The 23,807-nt window shown below is 31.5% G+C and overlaps 1 long non-coding RNA gene across 1 annotated transcript; it reads right to left on the bottom strand.

The window, feature by feature from the left end:
* Nucleotides 1–3,013: 3,013 nt before the first annotated feature.
* On the bottom strand, nucleotides 3,014–15,250 carry LOC148279074 (uncharacterized). The gene is made up of 3 exons (XR_015822993.1): nucleotides 15,080–15,250; nucleotides 13,188–13,430; nucleotides 3,014–3,144 (listed from the first exon to the last, which is right to left on the bottom strand). It is a non-coding gene; the product is annotated as an uncharacterized LOC148279074 (long non-coding RNA).
* Nucleotides 15,251–23,807: the final 8,557 nt, after the last annotated feature.

Here is a 23,807-nt window from a genome sequence, read left to right as displayed (position 1 = left end):
AATCTGTTAACATTGTAGATAAGAAAATGTTGAAATGTACCTTAATACTTGATAAAATATAATAGCGTCAGTCGGCTACAAAATATTACTAATTTACAAATACAAATAATTTATTCTCTGGCAGAACATTATGTATCTACTCATTAGTACCTACTCATATATATACATACTTAACGCATTGCCATTATTGGTTACAGTACTTACGTAACATGAGTCGCCTATAACCCTAATGACCCATACGTGTTTCGAAATAACATTGGTAAAACTATTGTAGTTAATATTTCATCTTTTGTACTTAATTTTGCATTCCATTGTATTGAATAATTGAATTGATAGTGGAACTGCCGTAATCAACCGAAGCACTTCGTATTTTTGGTGTCCAACTGTATGCTTTAACTCACCTGTTTTGGTTGCCTGTTTTATCGGGGATATAAAAATTATGATGTGTTCTTTTGCGATCTATTTCTAGGTTGTTGTGCCGTATATTGTTTCTAGCGATGAAACGTATAGTGATTTGGCCGGACATTTGGCACATTGTTTTTTTTTTCACGCAAATATATACATTGATAGATATTTAAATTTCATAAAACATACTCAATATGTCACAAAAAAAAATCATTTATTGGAAGATTGTAAGAGAAGGAATGTAATAGATTTAAAAAGTAGTATTCTTAAATATAAAACAATAATATGTCCACGCATAAATTACTATTTTTCCATTATTTTTTACATAATGAAGGAGAAATTAAAAATATACAAATTCATCAAAATAAGGCAATGAGGATTATACTAAAAAAAATATATATATTCTAATGTAGAAATAATGCACGAAGAAATTGGCTTGCTTACAGTAAAGCAATAAATTAAATATAATGTAGCAATTTTTATACATAAAATAATTAAGGGGATGAATAAAATAAAAACAATAATAAAATTTAACTAACAATGTCATACATATGAAACAAGGGGTAAAAAAAAAGATAATATTACCAAGAAGGAGAAAAAAATAATCTCAAATCTCATTGTTCAAGGGATTGAAGCTGTACAATGAGTTACCTGAAGAAATAAAGGAAATATTTCAAATTAATTTGATAAAATATGTTATTGAGAAATTTTGATAAAAAAATTGCAATATTATTAAAAGTTTATATTAGTTCTTAAGATGTTATGAACTAACTTAATAAAGCATAAATAATTTTTTTTTATAAAAGCATTTTTTATTTGCAGGTTGAACTATTTTTCTTGGGTGTATACTTAACACTAATGAACGTTTTTATTTTTTTAAAAAATAGGTTTTTCAAACAATGAGGGTTACTATCTTTTTCCCAAACAGTGCGTTGGTTTCACGAATTATTTGCAGTTAAATGAATATTGGTATCCGCCAGATTTTAGCTACTATCCGGTATCCGGCCGGATAGTAAAATTTGGCAGAATAGGCCGGATACAGGATAGTTACCGGATATTCGTTTCATCTCCAATTGTTTCCCATCTTTGCCAACGTTTTAAGCAGCGTTACAGTGTCCATAATCAGAGATTGCATATGAATTTTACTTAGCTCGGTCCTTCAGGCCTACAAATACATAATTTATTAAAAAAAAAAATTTAATTAAAAAAAATAAATTATAAAAGTATATCTACATACATGTAATAATATACCCCCCCCCATCTACCTCATGCTAACTAAAATTAAAAAACATCAGTCATCATCATTATTCCTTTTCCACACCTAATGGTGCATAGGGCACAGCATTGGTACACCAATCGTAGCGAATCTTGATCATTTTTGTTACATGAATGTGAGATGATCAGTCTTACGCTTCAAGTGCCAGTCCAGGGGATGATGAAATATTTTTGTGTAAAAACACCTTTTTAAATAAATATCTCATGTCAACCGTGTCGGGAATTGAGCCCCAGACATCTTGCATGGTAGGCAAACGCGCTGACCATTACACCACAAAGCCGGCTGACTTATGTAAGAAACACATTTTTTTTTTTGTCTTAATTTGTTTTCGTACAGAAACCCATATCATTTATAATGGACACCCAGATATATTAAATTATTAATATTTAAAGCATTAACTTTGTGGTCAAACATTTTACTTATTAAACCTATTAAGCTCACCCCCTCCCTCCATCCCCTCTACCTTTTTTTCAACTATTTCTCAAATAAATTTTTCATAATTTAATCAGTGCATGTGCTTATTAAAATGCACGTCTTGTTGGTTTTTAATTTTTCTGCAACTATGGTGAAGGTGTATAGTAGGTTTCGAAAGTTGGTTTGCATGTTGGTTTAATGTGTGTCCTGACGAAGAGACGGGTACGTCTCGAAACCGGCAGACATAGAAATGTCGGTAAGCGATTATATACAAATATTCAATAACATTTAGTATTATAATGTAGATTAGACACATCTCGTGTTTAAAATGGTTTCATTCGGTTTTAAAATTCGTAAATAATTACGATATCTCTTCAAACAAACATTATTACTACTTTTCTGTCTGTTTTTTGGTTGGCTGGAAGATTGCTTTTAGCAATAAGTCCACCAAAGAACTTATTCTTTGTAATTGAAGTTTCAAATAAAAATATTAATAATTATTATTTTCTCGCGGTTCCCAGTTAAAAAAATATTTTCTCATGAAATTACTCGACATTTTCCTATTCTCCTTACAAGTACTAGCTGCTATCTATATTGTATAAGTTCTTTTTTTGTTGTTATTTTGACGTAGATTTATTACAACCATGTAAAGTAATTTACTTCTACAAATATACCCTTTTCTCACTATCCACTTGTAGTTGAGCGCCAACTTCACTACTCAGGTCCAGAGATAGAAGGAAATGAGCCATATAAACATCGCTTGATGCATTTGTAATTAGCATCGCACCAATTAGCTCACTATAACGATGTTGCAACTGCCATACATATAGCACAAAGAAGCAGTAACTCGTACGCAGCGTTTTTTAGTTATTATGATAAAGGAATTTTATTAGTAACAACAAGCATTTTAATACCAAACGTATATATTTATGACAAGTCCTTTTATAAACTAAAACCTGGTGTGTCATGCTCGCGGTGATGAAAGCGGGTGATAGAAAGGAATGAAGAGGTTTGGAAGAGGCCTTTGTCCAGCAGTGGAGAGAATAAGGCTAAACAAGAAGAAGAAGAACATATTATACTTACATAGGACGGAAGCTTTTCAATAATTTACCACAAAATCTACGTCAAGAAATAAATTACGGAAAATTTAAGGATAAATTAAAGAAAAGCTTCTTGACATAATTAACATTAACTATATTTTGAAAATAAAGATGTACGTTAAATATGTGTCTATGTTTATACATTTATAAAATTTTTGTTTATATTAAAAAAAAATTACTGTTTTATTTTCTCAATTTTTAAAATTGTTTAATTTTTTATTATTTTGTTTTGCATTTTTTGTTTCTTTTTTATGTTATTTTGTAAACTTGCCAAACACAAGAGCCAGACTCTTTTTTGGCGAGTCCATTTGCAAAGCATTGTTTATTTATTTTTTTAAATAAAAAAAATGTTGACGTGTATCTTAAAATCATAAATTCATTGTTTTTGCATTCCTTAAAATAAGACATTCCGTATTCAGCTAAGTTACATACTTCGTCAAATAGGAACTTTTTTCATAACGTATCAGACGGTTGATATAAATCAATAACTTGTGATGTAGTAGCCAGCGAGTTTGCCTACCATACACGTGGTCTCAGGTTCGATTACCGAATTGTTTGACGTAAATTATTTATATTAAAATGGTTTTACACACTAAAATATTACATAGTCCCTGGACAGGCACCTGAAGCGTAAGACTAATCATCTTACCTTCATATAGCAAAAAATGATCAAGATACGCTGCGAATGCAGTGCCTTATGCACTATAGGGTGTGGAAGTGGAATGATGATGATGAGCTGTAGGCATTAAATGACTGAATTTTAATTGAACAAATTTAATGTTGTATTCATCATGAATCATGATATGAATTTTATTTAAAAAGATAAATAAAATTATCAATTGAGTTATATTATAAGGCCCAAAATTATTTTAAAGATTGCATTCCTATACAGAACAATTTTATAGATAAAGTTTTTAAAAAAAATATTTACGATGAATAAGTCACTCAGATACCAAAATAATATTAAAACCCCTATATTTCACACAAGTCATGGTCAAAATAGCTTCGGCATCAAAGGGAAAAAAAATTACAATAACCTCCCTAATGAACTAAAAACCATTAAAACTAATATATCAATAAATCAATTCAAAGTAAATTTAAAGAAAAATTTTTAACCCGTGTAAAAGCTGCATTATATTTTAATTAGTATTAATGTATTAAATTTTTTTTATATCTACTTTATACTTTATTTTATTTTATTTGGGAAATCGACAGTTCTACATACATATTTAAAGTAAACAAACAGATATAGTGAATAAACTCAGAACTAATAACAGATTTCCACAAAGTATACAAAGTTAGTAAAGAAAATATATTACATATTAAATAAATACCTGTAATTTTATACATATAAAAATGTTATTTTCATGTACTCGTAAATATTTTACAATAATCAAAGATTTTTTAAATATTTTTTTAAAAACTTTAAGTTATTGTAAATTGGGCGGGGTCAGGACAAGAATGCTTGAAGAGAGGATAAGGAGGGGAAGGGAGATGTACATATTTATTATTATAATGTCTACTAAGTTACATAATGCATTTTTAGTGTAAATTTTAAATCTGACAGAGTTACTTTTGTGTAATCTATATCTTTATATTTTGTACTGTACACTGAAAAAGTCCTACGAAAAAAAGCATTTTTAACATACGATGTTTTACTTATTGGTACATGGAACGGGTGATACCGTCTATAAATCCTGGCTGGCGCATGTATTGTTATTTAACTAAGTAGTTCTGTAAAGTCAACTATTCCTGTCATAATTTTGTAAAGCAGTAGTTGGTCCGCACACACTCTGCGGTATTGTAGATAAGTGATTCCATGGAAAATGGAGGCAGTGAGAGTTGATACATAAGAAATACCGGTTTTGTATTTTAGGTACTTTATAAATTTGTTTTGAATATACTTACTCGTATATTCAAAATTATATACATTTTAATAAATAAATAACTATAACAGTGTACGTCACTCTTCAAGCACAATAGCTAGTCTTTGAGCGTTACAGTTATAACATTTACTAGATGTATAAAACTAGATTTGTATTAGAATAAAAAAAACATGTACCATTTATAAAAATATATTGATTAATCAAATAAAAAAATGTAAAAAAAAAACATGCAGAATGAATTTATTCATGAAATTCAAACTATATTTTTGCTGCCGCAAATCTAAGGGTTGTTTGCGGTGCTGCTTTGCATTTAGTTAATTATTTGTTTTACAAAAGATTGATTTTCTGAAATAATATTTAATATATTAAAAATATAAATCAGGCATAGTTTCGTGAAGAATTGACGAGTCTAGGTAATCTATTTAGAAATAAAAATTCACTTACCTAATTACTCACGTAATTATAAGTTACATTAAGAGCAATTTTAAGCAATAAAACTAGCATTTCTTAAATTTTTCACATTCGTAAGTTACGAGGTGTGGTTTTTGTACAAGTGGAAAATAGCTTGAGATGGTCTGTACTCTCTACTCGTTTTCTCGTGTAATGTATGATAGTAATTACACAATATTGGCTCCATTCATCATGGCTTTTGCAAATATGCTTAGTGCAGTCGGAGACGGTGCAGCTTTGTGCTGGTTATAAGTTATGGTCGTCATAAATTACAGTGCGGTGATACTCCGCGAAGGTTTGGCGTTCTTTGGATTGAGGGCGATAATGGTCCATTTAAAATATATAGTTTAAATAATGTATTTGTTGCACAAAAATCAATAATTGAAATAATACTCAGAGTCCCGATACAGACATCTACTGAAGAAATATTCCACAAATCACAATGTATGACACCAAAGCAATTATACGCTAAAACAATACTCACAGGTTAAAAAGCTACTCTTACTCAAATGAAAGACATAATCTCTACAATACATCACATACAAATAATATAATCACTAGATCCTCAACACAAAGACAACTTATACAATTACAAACTAATACCACTTTCGGACAAAGGGATTTTGAGTATTATTAAATTAAAATCTATAACCCACTTCCACTATCTATTAAAACAGTTAGTAACCAGAAAATGTTCAAAAAGACTATAAAAAAGTGGAAAGTGGAGCTAGGTAGAAGTAAAATGGATTGTCCCATTCGCCCAAACCAATATTGAATCAACTGCTCCACAAGTGTATACCTTATGTTATGATTTTGTTTTTTCTTCGTGCGTTTTGTAATACAAATAATATAGATGTACATAAATTAATTATTAACAAAAATATCTAGAGTTGAAAAGTGTCTGAACATTTTTTTAAATTATCTCTGTTTATTAAGTTAGTCTTTTTTGTTTATTCTCAAATGTAAAAATATTTTTACAAAAAGTATACTATTAAGTGTCCTCGGCACGGGTAGCCGGTTACATTATTTTTGTTATTAAATATAAGTTATAATGAAAAAAATATGAATAAAAGAACCGAAAGATTACCGAAAGCTCATTTGAATAGCTTTTTGAGGTGGGATTATCTCCACTCTATTTCCTCTTTAGGATTTTAACTAAGAGTAGCTATCGAGTCGAAAACACTCCTCCAGGGTTCTGGTTCTATTTCACACAAATAACTGTATTCATCCAACAGCAAATGTTTGACTTATTAAGGTTAATTTAAGAAAAGCTATGGATTTTTGTTCATTCGTATAAGCAGCACATTTCTGAATGAAACTATAAATATTTTTAATATTTAAAGCATTTACTTTATAGTCAAACATTTTACTAAATATTATAAAATTGTGTTTAACCACTTGCCGACTTTTTTATGTCTACGGGTTACATAAAATATTTTCATAACCTAATCAGTTCATGTAAGGGTTGCTTACTTAAATGCATGGCATCTTGGTTTTATGCTATTTTTTTTTTTTTTCATTATAAACAAAGATTAATAATGAAAATCATGTGACCTCACTGGGGTAACCCGTGCCGAGGACACTTAACAATATACTTTTTTCAAATATTTTTACATGTGAGAATAAACAAATAAAACTTAATATATAGAGATAATTAACAAAATGTTCAGACAGTTTTAAGCTCTACGTATTTAAGTTTGTATTTAATTTATGTATTTATGTACACCTGTGTTATTTATATTTAAAAACGCACAATAAAAGAACAAAAACACAACATAAACTATTCATTTGTGTAGCAGTTGATTCAATGTTGGTTCTGGCAAATGAGATTATCTATTTTCTTCTACCCAACTCCACTATACATTTTTTTATAGCCTTTTCGAACATTTTCTCATTTTTAATTGTTTTAATAGACAGTGGAAGTAGGTTATAGATTGTATTTGCATAATACTCAAAATCCTATTGTCCGAAAGTGGGATTAGTTTAAATTTGTTTTTGTGTTGTGGATCTACTGATTATATTATTTGTCATATTGTAGAAGTTATGTCTTTCGTTTAAGTTAGAATAGTTAATAGTCTTATTTCTGTGTAGTTTCCTAGGACCATGTTCAGTAAAGAAAAAGGTAAAAAGCACTATTCATTATTTTTTTGCATTTTTGAACACTTTCTCATTTCTAATAGTTTTCATAGACAGTAGAAGTAGGTTATAGACATTTATTTAATATTTACCAATACTTTAAAAAGGTTATTTACTATTTGATAATTCTAATGCCCGTCATTGACAGAAATGCTTCACTTATGTTCTTTAGTATTTTACAAGTCCCCGTAATCGCTGGTTCATCCCAAAACCAATGATCATAATAACCCTTGTCCCAAAGTGTCCCAGTGACTAGATTGGAATAAAGAGAGCATAAAAATCACAAATACGAATATTATTTAACAATATTTTCAAATCCATTCGACCAGATGGTAGAAAGGCCCCCAAAACACATCACATCACAAGAATACACTCCCAGTTGCAATGCAGTTTCAATCCAGCATTGATACTCCTACCAGCATAATTCTAAAAAAAGTTTATAATTAAAATTTAAAGGGCAAAATCCGACATTTACTCGTAATCGACAACAAACTATTTATCAATAGCAGTATCTGTATATGTAACGTAATCGATCATAATTATATGGCAAAACTTTCCAAATTATTTCACTTGTTTATTCCATACCATTATTTTAATTATAACAATTTTCTTTTATCTCTGCGATTCCATAAATCTACGAACATTAAAAGCTTTTAGAAACAAATCACTGAAATTTAATAAAATGATGCAATAACAAAGTCAACTTTCCTTAACAGAATAATGTAGGGGCAATCAGTATCAGCGTTGCACGCATTATGGTATAAAGATTGACGAATCAGTTGATGAATAGTGGATTCCATATCAATTTGATTTGAATAAATTTCAAGCCATATAAGAAAACGTTGATAACGATGATTATTGGTTACAATATAGTAAACCATGTTTATAACGGGACATAAAAAGCTATGAAAATTCAATCATTATTAACATACGAGCGTTTCTTAAACTAGACATTAGGGAATATTCACGTTTTTTTATTATTTTCATTTTACGTCGAATAATTTTTTGCTTCTTTCTTTTTCTTTATTATTTTAATTTTATAGTATATAAGGTGACTGGAACTGAACCCGCAAAAAATCACAAACAGAGAAGGTCATTTGCTAATTATTGCACCTTACTTTCCTTCACTAAAGTTTTATAGTTTGGGAGATGTGTCAATTTTTATACTTTATTGCGATTTTCCAAAATTCGACCTTCAAGCATTCAAAACATAATATTTTTTCATTATTTCAGTATTTTTAAAATTATTTGTTGACAGTCATAAACATTTGTGATTAAAATACATCGGAACTTCCCTCAAACTAGGGTTAAAAAAAAGATATTACGCTTTTTAAAAAACAGTAACGAACTATAGAACTAACTTAAAATATAATAAATTTTTGAAACACTAGTTTTTTTTAAATTTCAGGTTTAATTTGATGGTAGAGTTTTTTTTTTAGCAGTTTTTTAAAGCCTAATGTCTACTTTTTTAACCCTAGTTTGAGGGAAGTTCCAACGTATTTTAACCATCAATGTTTATGACTACTATCAATTCATTTAAAAAAAAAAAAAAATAATGAAAAAACTTATAGATCTAAATGCTTGAAGGTCAAATTTTGTAAAAATCTCAATAAAGTATAAAAATTGACATATGTTCCAAACTATTAAACTTTAGTTAGAGAAAGTCATATCCAATAATAAGCAAATGTCCTCAATGTGCGAATTAGCAATGGCGGGTTCAGTTCCAGTCACCCTGTATATTATACATTACCAGGGCGCGATTATGAATGGCTATCATCATTGATATATACTGAGACGGAATAAACTAATATCAATATTTATGTACGAAAGTGTGTATATTTGTATAAAATTTCAGAATTTCAGAGTCGGTAAAAGGTCATGGAACACGTTTAGAAAAAAAAAAAACATATTCTATTTTCATCGAGAAAACTTTATTTTACTTTGTAGATAAAATTGAAGATAAACTTTAACTTCTAATCAGAATACGTACCCAGGGCTATTATGACTCATTATGGCTATTATGACTCATCTCGCAGGGGTAGAGAAAAAATAAATTTGGGGATTTTTTTGCTTTCGATTGTACTTTGCTTCATATATGGCCACACTGGTGAATAAACGTCAAAATAACGTCAATTATAATACTGTTAAAAATCGGAAAAAAAGTAATACGGTTTGGTCAATTCAACCTAGTTCAGTGATTTGATTAATGCTTAAGGTCACAGTAATGTTCTTAATTAAAATCATCATGTTTGGCTTTACGTGCTCGCATTTTTAGACGTTTAATTATAGTGTGGCCCTTTATACAGCAAAGTGTTGTCACTTGCCAAAAATAAAAATCAAAAAAAAAGTTATAATTTTACCCCTGGTAAAATACGCATATTTTGAATGACCTGATTACAAGATATCTTGCGCCCTTGAAAAAAACTGCACGTATTAAGTTACCGCGCCATACTAGTACGCAATGTTTTTTAGAAGCGCGCTCAGCGGGCATGACGTGTGACGTCAAAGTGGCGTGACGCCGTTTTGTATGTACTCGTTTTTAAACCCAAAAAGTATGAATGAAAACTTGTTTTCTATACAATACGTAATTCATAGTCACATAATTAGAAGTATAAAAATCCAACGGGTAAATTCAAAGGTATTTTCAACGTTATATGGCACAAATAATATACATTTATTTATAACATTTTTTGGTTCGTGTACCTGCACACAAATCTGGATTTTCTCTCAAGACGGGAGTAGGTATATATTTTTTTTATTTATATCCCTACAGAGATGAGGTAGAATTTTTTCAAATTCTCTACCTCATCTCTGTAGGGGTATAAATACAAAAATATATACCTACTCCCGTCTTGGGAGAAAATTCAGATTTGTGTGCAGGTACACGAACCAAAAAATGTTATAAAAAATCGGGTAAAAATATAAGTAAAAATAAATTGCAGAGTCATCTGCAGGCGTTTACTAGTACTTAATTTAACTCGGCTGATGAGTCTTAACTACATAAAATAAAGTAATCAGCTAATTAAATACTTAACTTCAATATCAATGCATAGATGGCGCTTCCAACTCGCTTGTGGATGGGTTCTTGATTCGTAGCATAAATACAAAAACCAAAAATGTTACCTGGTGTGGATATTCGCTAAATAAGCGTAATGGGGAATGTTGTAGTACCTACATAAAGTGGCCCCTTAACCCAGCCAATGACAGGGCATAAGCCCTGTAAACGCTTGAATATCCATAATCCTGAACCTTGAATTTGAAAAAATTCTACCTCATCTCTGTAGTGATATAAATAAAAAAAAATACATTTATTTATTTAGGATTTCTGAAAAGATTTATATACCTATAACAAATCCAGAAAATCCTGATCACTTTTAATATGATGACAAGCTGATCGATCTTTTGCTGCAAAGGCCACTCCAAAAAAACTTCATCTTATGAATCGCTGATGTAAAAGAACACCTTTAAATATATTAATATTTCATGTCGCTTTGCAGTCCTTTGTCCACCGAGCAAAAAGAAGTTTCAAACCTTTTCGATTTAACAGAAAAAATAGACCTTAAAGCTTTAAATACTTGTGATTATTACTAATGACTACCGACACCATCTACATTTAATCCACGTATTTAATTATTGTTATCGAAATATTATTACTTTTTTTTAAATTATCGTACCCATACATAAATAGTGTAGCTAGAGATTTATTAAGGAAAAATACGTTCTACTAATAAATGCATGATTATCCACGAAAAAACTGTTTGACTTTATACGCATAAATTTACTTATATTTTTTTATGAATATATAAAAATGTAAGTATGTAGGTATATATTTTTTTAAATATATTTTATATTTTTATATACTCACACATATTTTTGATCTGGTCATTGATAGGTATGTCTACAAAATTATATAGTCGTGAAAAACTTTAATTAGACTCACAAATTATATTATAATATGAATTGTTTATAATTTTCATGTTGTTTTTCCAAATAAATAAAAATATATAATTGCTACACATATAAATATTATTTTTATATTATAGATTTCAGTTTTTTTATATTTCTAAATAATATCAAATACTTTTACAAGTAGTGTACGATTAGTTATTTTACATTATGTATTATATTTATGTGACGATTGTTTATGTTACCGATATTAAGATGAAGCCTCTAATTGGACTTTTTAAATTTTATTTCTAAACGAAAATATGAAACTAATTATTCATAGATGGCGCTTTTAATTTTTTATTGAAAAATTCAATTTTTATAATTATGTTAGCTATTTTAAATGGAGTCTAACCCAATCAGAGGATACTCTATTTTCATGTAAAATGCTCTAAAGGTATCAGGTTTAACATAAGTTGTGTCCGTTTTTTTCCAAATATAAAAATAAGCACCAAATGTTTAAAAAAGGATAAAAGTTATACATCATAAAAATAATAAAATTCTGGTCTACAAGATATTTTGTTTATTTTTGCGTTGAATTCATTTTTTTATCTGATTACAAGCGTTCAGAATGGAATGTCAACTAGATGAAAGTGAGCATTTTTGACACCTCATTGTGTTTGCGTTCAATCGAGGAATACAGCTGCCAACGTTGATCGCGATATTTGCGCAGTGTACGGTGAAAATGCTTTGAATTATTGACTTATCTGTTGTAATATTTTTGTTTTTGTGTTCTCTTGTTTTCTTCATTTGGAAAAAAAATCAGACGCAACTTTGCTAGCACCAATACGACGATGTCGACGATGTCGCGAGAGCAATGAAACCTGTTAGTCTATCAAACTAAATGGATAATTCATTAAAAAAATTATTGCATAAATTACAATGAACTTTGACCGACAAATTCGACTAGTTTAAATGTTTTCAAAAAACGATTAGGGACAACGCTAAACATCTTATAGATTTCCTTGCATAACAATGACCTAACAAGGCTAGTAAGACGGTTTGAGGAGATCACTATTTCTCTCAAACTGCCTCGAGGTATACAATTGAATATCCATATTAGAAACGTCTTCAAGCGGCCAAATCTTCAATCAAAGCTCCTGAAGAGCCCCTTATTTGGAAATATTCAATAACAAATTAAATTACATTCAATAATTCATGGTCGTCCATACAAAGTCTGTGATTATTTTCATCTATTACACGCTCTTTACCAAACGTATTATTAGCATTTTGGTGCTATTAGTAAGCTGTTTGGAATTAAACAAGACTACAACACATATCTACCTATAAGTCAGTATACTTGCATAGTTGTTTTTTTCAACAAAAACAGTTTATTACGTCGCGTCTGTATATTGATAAAACTATCTGAAAACAAGTTGAGAATGCAGTTATATATCATTTTTAGAGCTTTATAAACTGTTAAAATACTTTAATGAGCTACTTCTTGATATAAAAAATGCCCTTTCTCTAGCCATTTTCAAGAAACTTCTGAAACATTAATATATATCGTCAAAATTCTGAACTCCCTGTATTTTACTAATTTTTTAAATATATTTTTCTATAGCTATTATTTACCTCAGTTTTCCTGAAGTCACAGTTACCTGTGACGGATTCCGTAGATTAATTTTCGACCTTCAAGCCTGGGGCATGAAGAGCCGGGCTCTGATTGTATTGCTAAATCTCCTCCTCCAAGTCTTTAAAGTATCGGGCTATTACTTCGGGGGCAAATACTCTCGGGTCCTCTTGTTCCTAAGGGTCCACCGAAGATGCGGTGTATTTTGTGGGACACTGGGTAACTGGGTTCATATTATCGATGGTCTAGAAAAAAATGTGAATGTTACAGAGTGGGTAAAGTAGCCACTTAAACAAACCAATGACAGATCATAAGCACTGAAAATGTCTAGACTTCCATGTTCCCTTCTCAAAAATGTGTTCCCCCCTGTTGAAACAAATTTATATCTAATTAACTCCCTAGGGAGGAAATCCAGCATATCTGCAAATATTTATACATACTCAAAACGGTGTTTAGTTGGTTTGGACATTTTTACTTTAAATATATCAAAATGAGTATTTTGCATCATTTGGACTCACTAGAATACTCAATTTTCATCTCTCCCTAAATCGTAGTACCATCAACAAAATTTTGAGTTTGTCCAAATTTTTGTTGACAAGGACTGAATTCAACTCCCTGGGGAGCTGTTCATATTAACATATTACAACAGAGATGAAGAACATTTAAGAGAGTCCACCTGGTCCATGAAGAAGAATAGAAATTGAATAAATAAGATTTTCAGGCGTTGCCTAGTATGTAGGTGAAATAATTCAATTAGATGAATCTCACCCGCATAAATAATGGTTTCAGCTCTTTTACTTCACAAACATCAACGGATGAAAGAATTGAAGGAATATAGATGTTCAAATATGGGCAGAATGGTGAATGTTGCACAGTGTGTAAAGTTAGCACTTAAACCAGCTATTGACATGTCATAAGCCCTGTGGATGCCTAGACTTCTATATTACCTTCTCTTAAATGTTCTTCATCTCTGTTGTAATATGCTAATCGTAGTACCATATTTATAATAAGTGACATGAAAATAAAGGCAAAAAACAACTTGTCAAACTGTTCTCCTGAAAAATGTTCAATTCTGTAATAATAACGTTTGTCTTCTAGCCCATCTTTATATTCATTTATTATTAAATGTTCTTAATAAAAATATAAATTATTTTTAAAAAATTAATAATAATAAGGTTTCAAATAATGTAAAACATAAATATTCATAAATTTCAGACGTTTCTTGGTAAGTAGTACCCATATATTATTCTTGGAAGTTTTCACTTTTTTTTATCGACTTTATTTATTCGGATAACCAACAGCTTCATTTATGATATAAATAAAAAACTAAATAAACAAGCCAATTGCAAGTTTTCAAAAGTAGCACCATCGTAAGTTAAGACATATTCTCAAACATAAAATAAACAGTAAAATAAATCCGAATGAAAAAAAAACTAATAATCATTTGGAAAGCAAACACCGCACGTTATTATGACTTTTCGCAAATAAATTTATGTTTCATGTTTTTGTTATTACATCACAATTATTGAAAGACCGCCATTGCATTGCATCCTGTATAATTTTTTTTCTTTTAAATATGTATTATAACTTAATATATGAATCTACTTTGTGTAATTCTATAATTGAAGATATATATGCATGTAAAATTGTTTCGACGAATGCTTTCAAATTGTATGTTTCTAGTATGTATCTTTGTTGAATTACCTAATAAAATAAAATAAATATAAACTCTTCCTATAATTAGATGAAACAAGAAGAGTATGACTTAGAATTGTTAATTTTCTTCTCACTCGTGTTGATTCTTATTTTATTTTGAACAGCATCATCTTACAACGACACGTCAAGAAGGTTTAAGCATCCGACATTAGCATAATCACCAGTTTAACGTTCATACCGAGTTCTCCCTTGATCGGCGATAGGTGTGATATGTGATTGACCAAATCTTCTGGTAAAGTAACAATGACACAATGGTAGGCTCCTCACCTCTCCCTATCACCGGAAACAGCGGACAGGAGGGCAGGCAGGAGTCAGGAGACAGCGGACAGTAGACGGAGCGGCCTTACACATTATACACAACGTACTAAGGTTTGGTGCGCACGCGCTCTACGGAAGCCATGAATCATGTTGACAAGATGGCGGCGCGGCTGGGCTGAGACCTGTCACGCAGTCACGACGCCCCTGACAAGATTTATGTGATTGGTAATATGCAAACATATCGATACAACGATTCTACTACAATGGTGTATATTGATACACCTGTCTCTCAATACGATGATGTTCTTCATTTATTTTATTGTTTCTGCACAAAATAGATACATACCTACGTACATACGAGTAGGTAGGGTTAGGTTTATCAATATCGTTCCCTTTCCACTACACCACGAGAGCGAGAAGGTTAGGTTACTATAAAACCTATTTATAGTAACCTAACCTAACCTATTTTTATACCTATCTATCGTTTTATCCTTTCCCGCCAGTGGTGTAGTCCTAAATAAAAAAGTACTGGAGCGCACCGCCGCCCCTTTGGTGAAGTGGGAGGAGGAAGGGGGTACTCATGTTTAGACTTTTGCCAATTATTGGCAATAAATACGTTTGTTGTTATTTCTAATTATTTGAAGATACTTAAGTAGATATATTTTTGAAACGTAATATTTGTTCCTGACCAGAGCCGGAGCGCCACTCTGCTCAGATAAAAAGTGCCGGAGCGCCACTCCGGTGCGCTCCGGCCCGACTACACTACTGTTTCTCGCGTCCGGGGTGAATAAAAAATCATAATAATACTGTAGTTATGTGTATAAAATTGTATTTATGTATTTTATTTTGTTTTATTTTTTCATTTATTTATTTTTCAAAATTGTTTTTTTAAATAATTATTATTTATTTATTTACTTATAAGTAGTTTATTACACATTTTGTGAGACATAAGTCCCAACTCCATGGGACCAAAAGTCCTGTGTTGAATTAGGACTTGTAATTAGTTGACACAGACATACAAGTAACAAGAAACTTTTTTTTAAAAATAATATATGGCACATCAATGTGGTTAACAGTATTCGGAAAATAATCAAGGAGTTTCTCACTCAAATCCCTCCCTTTAAGGAAAATCCGGTCCTTAACTCCTCTCTGGAAAATAGTTTTTGTCCTTAAGAGCTTAATACGCTCTTCCGAAATATTAAATATTCTCGGTGCGATAAAGGAGAGATGTTTCTGAGCAAAGTTCCATGGAAAGACAGATGCTTGGTGTTTGTCTAAAAGACATAATAAGAAGTAGTAGATATCATGGATCGTGTAGCAAAATTAAAATGGCAGTGGGCAGGGCATTTGGCGACACGAATGATGGATTTTGTCACATGAAGGTAAAATGATCAGTCTTACGCTTCAGGTACGAGTTCAGTGAGTCTAGGGACTATGAAATATTTAGGTGTAAAAACACATTTTAAAATAAATAATTCATGACCACTACACAAAAATTTTAGTGTGTTTTTTTTTTAAATATCTTATATTTTATTTGCTTCTATTTTAATTATTTTGAGAATCCCGTTAATTTTTATGATTATTGTTGATATTGAAAAATGATTATTTTAATAATTATTTCATTTATATTGTCAATTGAATTATTATTGATATTTAGACATGTTTTATTATTTTTTATTCCATTCGTAAATTTGTTTTATCTATTAATTGTAAAAATTCACTTAAAAAACGTTTTTTTTCTGTGTATTTGTAAATATCTACTTAAGAATATTTTTATAATGATAACAAAATCGTAAATTGGAAAATATTATGAATTAATTTATTTTCATAATTCTACTTTATGAAGTAAATCTCTGTTCAATACGTGTTTTACCTAAAGAACTGAATGCACTCAAACCAATGATTTTTTCTTATTATTATTTTAAAATAAATTGTTCACTTATATTATTTACAAAAAGGGAAATCGATATTTAGTAACTAGGAATATAAGAAAAGTTTTTGGCGAAAAACCAGAAGCTTTTTTGCGCTTTTGTTGATTTGCAAAAAGCATTTGATCGAGTTGATAGGAAAAAATTATGGATGGTTCTATCGAAGTATGGAGTGAGTGACAACCTTGTCCGCGCTATTGCTTCCTTGTACAAAGATAGTGTAGCGTGTGTAAGGGTAAATGGGTCATTAACTTCCTGGTTTGACATCCCTAAAGGAGTCAAACAGGGATGTGTAATGTCACCGTGGTTATTCAACATATACATGGATAAATGTATGAGAGAATTGAAAAGTATGGATGTGGGAGCGAAAATGAGTAATCTTACTGTCAGTTGCCTTCTGTACGCCGATGACGCAGTCCTCCTAGCTGACAGCGAAGAGGAACTGCAATCCTTGGTTACAAAGGTTTACGAAGTGTGCAAGGAGAGTGATTTGCTAATGAATGTGCAAAAGTCGAACGTCATGGTCTTTGAAAGAAATGTAACTATGACTGAATGTAAGATTGTAGTAAATGGAGATAGTTTGAAACAGGTCGAAGAATTTGTATATCTGGGTAGTATGTTTACTAGAGATGGAAATATGGACAAGGATATTGAAAGGAGGGTTAGTGCCGGTAACAGAGTTAATGGTGCCTTAAAGTCTGTCGTAGCAAATAAGTGTCTATCGCAAGAGGCTAAATTAGCAGTTCATAATGGAGTTCTGGTACCAACCCTAATGTATGGAAGCGAAGCATGGAGTTGGAAAAAAAGGGACGAAAGTAGACTGAATGCTGTTGAAATGCGATCCCTCAGGCGAATGTGCGGAAAAACAATGTATGATAGGTGCCCTAATGTCGAAATTAGAGCAGAATGCAAGGCTGAGTTAAGCATTATCGACAAAATTAAGAAAGGTCTTTTGCGATGGTTCGGTCATGTGGAGCGAATGAATGATGAAAGAACGGCTAAAAAGATTTATGATGCGAATGTGTCTGGTTGTAGAAGTCGAGGAAGGCCGAGAAAGACATGGCATGATCAAGTACAACAAATTCTTGAAAGTGGTCATGTGAAAAGTCGGAATAATCGACGTGCGTGCATGAGAAGATGTATGAATGTGAAGGAAGCAAAGGAAGTGTGCCAGGACAGAGTGGTGTGGCGTTCTATCCTCTCTGCCTACCCCTCTGGGGAAATGGCGTGATGGTTAGTTAGTTAGTTAGTTAGTTAGTTAGGAATATGGGCAAAAGTTTTTTAAAAAGTCAACAAAAAAATATTCATATGTATTGTAATTTCATGGAACAATTATTAACAGAAAGCTGATCTTCAAAAACATGTGTAACAAGCGCAACCAAAATAAATGTGTGTACCTTCGCGTATTGAAATCAAATACTTATACCTAATATCCTAGTTTCAACAACATTTTCTCAGCAATCTTCAGAAGAGGCCGAAGGTCATTCAACAATATCTACCGCCATAATCAATTCTTTGCATTTCCAGGATATTGAATTCCGCCACATGACAGATACAAGATGCATGTTACATGCAACGCATTGGAAATTCTCAGCCGAGTTGCAAGTTGCAGGTTGCAGGTGGGTGTGACGTCACGGACACAGCCAGAGACAGTGGCTGTGATTGAACTGCCAAAGCTCTGTTATGTATTTTATTTATTTATTTTATTTTATTTTATTTGAACCAATCAAAGGGTTTTTAAATAAACCATTATGGATTGGCATATAAACAAGTACATAAACAGTTCATCAAAAGTATGATCAAAACAACGTAAGTTACATATTATAAGTAACATACTATAAGAAAAATATTCGAATTGGTTACGCCACTTTTACTCCATGTGTACACACATTATCCATAAGGACAATTAGTAAGTTCTCACAATATAAAATTGCTATTAAGAAATGGATAGTGGAGGTAGGTTGCACACGGATCGATGAGTGGATCAAGCCAAATAGGTAAAATGTGTGCACTGTTTATGAAATTTGTTCTATTGGTCTATGTTTTTTTATGATTATTTTAGTTTTTTATTGTTTATTATGTTAATGATAATTATGTTAATTGGATTAATTACGTTTTTTTGTTGTTGTTATTATTATGTTAACTTTGTTAAATAGCTAATTTAAGGCATGTTTCACATTGTAAAATGTTTCCCTCGGCACGGGACACCCCACCCCAGTGAGGGAACACTATTCTGTATAAAAAAAAAAAAACAAACAATTTAAAAGTATAAATAAATAAATATATATAAATATACATATCGCATTTACTAGGATAAAACGATCAAATTAATTTGCTACCTACTGGGCCCTAGTTTAGATGTTGCAACGCCTACTGTGGGTACCGATATTATCCCGGCCCCATAATAATAACTGAACTGTTTGCGTGTTCATGTGTTTATGATATTCTCATTGCGATCGCGAATAAGTTTTTTTTTTGCGATAAATAACCCATTAAATCCACTGTGTCGTGTAATCATCAAGTGCCCCTCCTTCCTGACCACAAGATGTGATGTGATTTGATGTGATCCTGACTGCCGCGACAGAAGTTCCAGACAATAAAGGTGCCAGAACCCAATACAGGGTAGGTAATTGCATTCATTGTATTAGGGTTCCGTGGCAAAGTAAATAAGAATAACGCATCCCGCGAACCAGACCATTTCGAGCGTTCATCTGCCAACAGGCAAGTGGCGTGATCACAAAGAAGTGGTTATTATCTATTATAGTAGAGAGATAAGAGACAAGACATTATTGACCTGTCGGTAAGTTTCATCTTTAGAAAAGTGATCTTATTATTTCTCTTTTTTATAACTCTCTTTGCTGTAGGAATACATCAACCGAGCTGTCTTTGGTCACTTCATTGTTAAGCCTAAGCATTATTGGCATTGTTGCTGAAAAGTTGGTTCTGCAATTTCTCACAGCAAATAGTGTTAGTACGAGTGGCGCGATTTGGAGCATTGACATTAATTTGAGATAAAATATCTTGAAGCAGATAACATTTTATGTAAAACTAATAACGAAGCTAAAGTTCTCCTGAATTCCACGCTAAAAATATGAAAATATTCCAGTCTGTCTAAGTAATTATCTAAAGTATTTATTAAATTGTTTCGATGGGTTATTCTGAAGTGCCTACCTATTTCAGGTGTAACAATAGACTAATTGAACTAAAGATAACGGTTTTGGCATACGTTCATTATTTTTGAGATGATGTATATAAAAAACGATAAGTTTACTCAAAGCGAAAATATTTTAAAGTATTATAATACCAACACAGTTTGAGTATGTCCAAATGCTTGCAGACTGGCTGGATTTCCTCCCTGGGGAGTTATTCATATTTAAATTTATTTCAACAGAGAGGGAAAACATTTTTGAGAAGGGAATATGGAAGTCTAGCCATTTACAGGGGTTATGACCTGAGGCGGACTATATTTAGGATTAAAATAAAGAGTACACGTGTACCCTTTGTTAATCCTTCATCATTGAATTTGATACATAAATTATGCAATTGTCCAAAATTGTCCACAATTGTACAATTTAGTGTCGTTGTAAAACAGTGACTTCAGAACAAATAGACTTTCTCTGTTTTGATTTGTGGCTTTGACCATGCAGTCCGCAAATAAATTAATGGTGCCGAGATACGGAGAAAACTAGCACTTAGTTATTGTCATAACACTTGGAAACATGATCACCATAACCTCAAGTGTGAAATCGCATGACCGTAGGAAATTGATAGGACCCAAATTATTTCATAACTAAGGTTTTCATTACCTACTCACAAATAAAGTTTTCTAGTTGGCGGTCCATTCTGGTTACTATTCTGTTTTTTTCATATTTTTAGCGTAACTTTTAAAAACAACAACTTTTTCCGATTCTTGGGCGTATATAAGTACTCGTATACATTTCATTAATTATATATTTTATGTTTTATTTTTATAGTTTATTTAATTTTATTACCATCATTTGATATTTTTATAAAGATCGTATAGATCGTAAAAAAGATAGTATAGACCAAACCGATAGATTTATCTTTAAATCATGTTTTGAGTTTGTCCAAATGTTTGTTGATAAACCAGCCAATGACAGGTCATAAGCTCTGTGGATGCCTAGAGTTCTATATTCCTTTCTGTAAAATGTTCTTCGTGACTGTTGTAACATGTTAAATATTAACAGCTACCTAGGGGGTTGAATCCCGTCCTTGTCTAGAAAAATTGTGAAATAGTATGTACGTGAAATAATTCAATAAACAAATTTATATCTAATTAACTCCCTAGGGAGGAAATCCAGCATATCTGCAAATATTTATACATACTCAAAACGCTGTTAAGTTAGTTTGGACATTTTTACTTTAAATATATCAAAATGAGTATTTCGCACCATTTAGACTCACTAGGCCACAGAAAAGATGGGTCGACGACATTGCCTCTATTGCCGGTAAAACGTGAATGATGAAAGCGGGTGATAGGAAGGAATGGAGACGTTTGGAAGAGGCCTTTATCCAGCAGTGGAGAGAATAAGGCTGCAGAAGAAGAAGAAGAAGGACTCACTAAAACACTCATTTTTCATCTCTCCCTAAATCGTAGTACCATCAACAGTATTTTGGGTTTGAACAAATTTTTGCAGACAAGGACTGAATTCAACTCCCTGGGGAGCTGTTTATATTAACATATTACAACAGAGATGTAGAACATTTAAGAGAGTTAACCTGGTCCATGAAGAAGTATAGAAATTGAAAAAATAAGATTTAGAGGCGTTGCCTAGTATGAAGGTGAAATAATTCAATTAGATGAAACCCGCAACAATAAAGGTTTCCGCTCTTTAACTTCACAAACATTAATAGATAGAAGAGTCGAAAGAATGTAGATGTTCATTTGAACATATATTTATAGGCAGAATGGTGAATGTTACACAGTGTGTAAAGTGACCACGTAAACCAGCCAATGACAGGTTGTAAGCCCTGTGGATGCCTAGACTTCTGTATTCCATTCTGTAAAATATTATTCGTGTCTTTTGTAATATGTTTATCTTAAAATTTCGCTTCTTTACAAAATATGAGCTTTGGTTTTAACACTTTGAGCACCGGCCGAATACACACAGAATTTACCCTGAGCCCGGCCCATTTTTGTGAAATTTCATGCTTTGTGAAGGGTTTCTTAAAAGTGTCATAATTATGAAAATACAGGGTTAAACCAATTCAAACTTCCCATATTTATTTGAAACAATTAAATAAGTCATTTTTGTATGATAGTTTTGCCAACATTGGCCTTTATGGAGAGCCACATTGCGCATTGCAATGTTCACACATTTACTGGGCCTCACACCTTGTTTGAGCTTTCTATCCCGGAGCTGTGTAAAAACGTGATTATAATAACCATGCATTGTGTCCCGGTCCCGTGTTTTCACGTGGTTACCAGCAGCGAAAAAGTACTAATAAAAAACACTAGATTTCAATAAAATGAACTTTTTAGACAGCTGGTAACCACGTGAAAACTCGGGACTGGGACACAATGCATGGTTATATAATCACGTGTTTACACGGCTTCGGGATACAAAGTTAAAAGCTATAAAAAAAGGCTTTATACATGAAAGCATCCTCGCGGATGCCGACGTTGAGGTCGACTGTTTAAAAAATTCGTATTAACCACTTCAATATAAAATTGTCAAAGTGTCATGGCACAAAGTGAATAACGTTTTTGATATGAAAAAAAATACATATTTTGATTTGAGTCCGAGAGGAATCTTCTTTAAAATCTGATCTTTTTTCAGAAACGACAATGCCGTCCAATGTATTATTATATTAGCATTGCAACATACATCACCAGTTTCCGTTGCCAAGAAGTTTGACAAAACACGGCATAACAACCCAGAAGAACAGGTAGTATCATACATGGAGGTAGTAAATAATAAATCAACTCCTATATTTTAAAAAAATGTAAAAAAAACCCAGAAGAACACGATTACTACACATGTTGAAAAAAATGAATTATTTATTTAGTGTAAAACATTTCCACCGTTACCTTTTTAAATTTAAAGATTGAGATCAGAAAATTGTCCGTAAAATGTCTCTGCCAAGACACCTAGTCGACCATTATAAAATCGGTCCATTAGAGCAAAAAATTAAACGCTTATTAAACTTTCCACGTAAAGTTCAATTGCTATCTTTTTTGTATATCCAAGCTAGGGTCAGTTATTACAGCGTATTTATAAACTTTTTTAATGTTGCGAACCAAACGATGCTTTTTATTTTTGAATTTGACATAATTTAAAAAAAAACCCTGTTCAAATTCACAAAAATACAAAAATATAACTAATAGTATGAAAACTGACTATATAAATAAATTATTTTCGATTCTAGTGTTCAATTAGAAAAGGGAAACAAAGGGAAAGGAAATTAGAAGAGATTAAGGAAGAGAAAGGAAGAGAAAGGAAGAAGGAGAAGAGAAAGGTAGAAACATCCTTGATAGCGGATGGAAGATTATCCCAAAGTCGAGCCGCATGGACAGTATAATATGAGCTTGAAAAGCAAATATGAATTGGATTTAGAGAATGTGAACGAAGGTGTAAGCCATGAATTGATAAGCGGAAAAAAAAACTTGTCTAAGAAGTATGTCCAAAAACAGAAGTAAGAGGGTGTGATAATTTTTGCGCTAAGCTGTCTAATTTTGAGCCATTTTAGTTGTCATAA

The sequence above is a fragment of the Micrasema longulum genome, unplaced genomic scaffold (assembly GCF_059751315.1).
Source record: "Micrasema longulum isolate JH-2025_06_02 unplaced genomic scaffold, ASM5975131v1 h1tg000772l, whole genome shotgun sequence".
In the NCBI taxonomy this organism is placed as follows: Eukaryota; Metazoa; Arthropoda; class Insecta; order Trichoptera; family Brachycentridae; genus Micrasema; species Micrasema longulum.
Note: the sequence above shows the minus strand (reverse complement) of the source record. Positions and strands in the feature narration are given on the sequence as shown.